This window comes from Neomonachus schauinslandi, chromosome 12 (assembly GCF_002201575.2).
Source record: "Neomonachus schauinslandi chromosome 12, ASM220157v2, whole genome shotgun sequence".
NCBI lineage: Eukaryota > Metazoa > Chordata > Mammalia > Carnivora > Phocidae > Neomonachus > Neomonachus schauinslandi.
Window position 1 is genome coordinate 39,010,664 of NC_058414.1, and position 2,882 is coordinate 39,013,545.

The following is a 2,882-nucleotide window of genomic DNA, read 5'->3' on the forward strand; positions in this document are numbered from 1 at the left end:
AACGGAAGCAGCGCGAGGAATGCTGGGATAGTGGAGGTCCACCCAGCGCTTCCTGCGGGTTTAGCAATCCGTCAGAGTTAGAGATCGATCATTTTGTGCTTTTAGTTTTATCTGGACTCTCTGAATTGGCAAATTTGGCGTCCGGGTAGGTTTCCCTCACTGGAAAAGACTCATAATATGTAGAAAAATTAAACACCTTTACTTAAAGTCTGAGGGATAAAGTGCCCGCTAAGATTCCTGAAGGGCCTGCTAAAGTGTTGCGCCCTTAATATAGATTAGCCCTATCCTTAAACCAATTCCCTAAGCATGGTAATAACTATCTCCACGTCACAGAAAATTCAGGTTCAGAAAGAAATAGCCAAAGTCAGTCAATCTCCAATCTCCACACTCTTCGTTGTTCCTCCATCTTGTAATTACGCTGTGGGGAATACCCTGTTAAATAGCGTGTGTTTTTGCGTGTGTAATAACTAGTTCACAGGTTATTATAAAATCATACTATGTAAAACTCGATATATTTAACATTTTATGATGTTCAAATATATCATTTGAATTTTTCAAATATTAAATATTTTTAATGTAGCTGTGAACTTATATGTGTATGTAATAATATACATGGATATTATCTAATATAACGTACAATTGGGTGTTATAAATTTTTATGCATATGCTTGTGTATATATTTAAAACTTATTCCTTCATTCAACAACAGTAGTTATGTTAGTTCATACCACGCACCAGGCACCGTACTGGAAATCAAACTTGGATAGACAAAGTCCTTACCTTCCAGGGGTTCAGATTCCACTGGGAGACATGTAAATAAGTAAATCACAGTGGAACATAGTAATACATTTGAATTTCTATTTTAAAAGGAAATTATCTGAGAAATGAACAGAGTGTATGGATGTACAGAGAATAGAGCAACTAAATATAGCACAGATTTGGACCAGAATTTGGGAACCCCAATTAGATGTAAATTAAAAAAAAAAAAATAAGATGGCCCTTATAATACTATTTTGATTTGTAGTGGTTACCAAAAACATTAGCAGCTTTCAGATTAAGTTCAAAGTTACATAATTTGACATGTTATATGAATAAATACCAAAAGAGAAAGAAAAGATGAGGAAAATCTAAAATTGGAATTAAAATTAGAAGTAAACTAAAACTGTAAGTAAATGTGGATAGTGGAAATGTAGAAAGTATGTAGTATATTTCTTCATATTAAAATCCATACGTATGGCAGCATTTGCTAACCTTGATGGGACCTCTTAGGATTTTGTACTTTGATGCCGTCTATCATATATATTACATATGCCACTGGGAACAACACACCAACGTAAAGCTTTGGGCAGGCAGTTTGATTTAGGCAGCAAGGAATAAGAAATCACAGATCTGAGACAGCCATTTTGTGCAGAAATAAAAGATTTGCCTAATAAGGACATATCCATAGAGACAGAAAAATTAATGGCTGCCAGGAGATGAGGAAGGGGGGGGAATTGGGACTAACTGCTAATAGGTATGGGGTTTGTGGGATGATAAAAATATTCTGGAATTAGGTAGTGATGATGGTTGCAAAACAGTGAATATACTAAAAACTACTGAAGCGTACGTTTCAAAATGATAAATTTTATGCTATGTGAAGTGTATCTGAATTTTTAAAAATGCTATAAAAAAATTGGCCAAGGAATCAGGAATCCCAAATTCTAAGTGTATAATTTATCTGATAATGTGATTGATGTTTATATTAATTCTTAGCAAAAGAAAAAAAATCAATGGTGATACAGTGATTTCCCCTATAAAATTGAATAACACAATTTTGTTTTAAGTCTCCAATTTTGGAAAAATTTACTGATCCGTTAAGTCCAGAATGCTGGAACCACAGAAATAACTTATTTATTTATTTATTTATTTTTTTAAGTAGGCTCCACACTCAGTGTGGAGCCCAACTCAGGGCTTAAACTAACAACCCTGAGATCAAGACCTGAGCTGATATCAAGAGTTGGAGGCTTAACCGATTGAGCCACCCAAGCGCCCCTGAAATAATGTATTTTAATCATCATGACACATGCCACAGTGAGCAACTTATCATTTAAATGGCCGTGGCTCATGGAAAAACTCTGGAAAATGATAGCCATTAAAGTGTAAGAGGCATTATTGCTTTGCTAACTTAAGCACATAAGAATACGTATTTGATGGACCAGGAATCAAACCTAGGCTCAAGTCTTACTAAACAGGAGGTTTAGGCAAGTTGCTTAATTTCTCTGAAGTAATTTTAGTGATTTGTAGAGTTACAGCAAAGATGAAGTGACTATATATATACACATATGTGTGTGTATGTCATATATATATACATACAAACACATGGCATAACCCAATACCTGGCATGTAATAAGTAATCAATACATGTTAGCTCTTATTTAAAAAGGGTCTTAAATTTTAAAATATCTCAGATCCTCCATACTAACCCTAAAAGTCTTTAAATGTGGGTTTTGTTTCCTAAATGATACCTTGGTAATACTTTGGGAAGAAGTGAGTTCCTCCACAAGTTAATAATAATAATAGTAATAATAATAGCTAACATGTATTTAGTGTTTACTTTGTATCAGGCACTGTGCCAAGTCCTTTTTTGTATTAAGTGAGTACAATTTAAATCTATTTAATACTTGAGGGAACTGAGGCACAGAGAGGTTGTAATGTGGCCGAAGTCACAGTGCTAAGAAGTGGTGGAGCTATTGTATCCTAAGGGCTTTTTAAAGAATAAGAAAAAAACCATCTCAATGTGTAGAGAGGCAGACAGTTGACATAAGAACCCCTGGAATCATTTCTTTCTAACACTACTGAACATGTGCACATGTAGGAAAATGGCAGAAACACATAAATGCAGA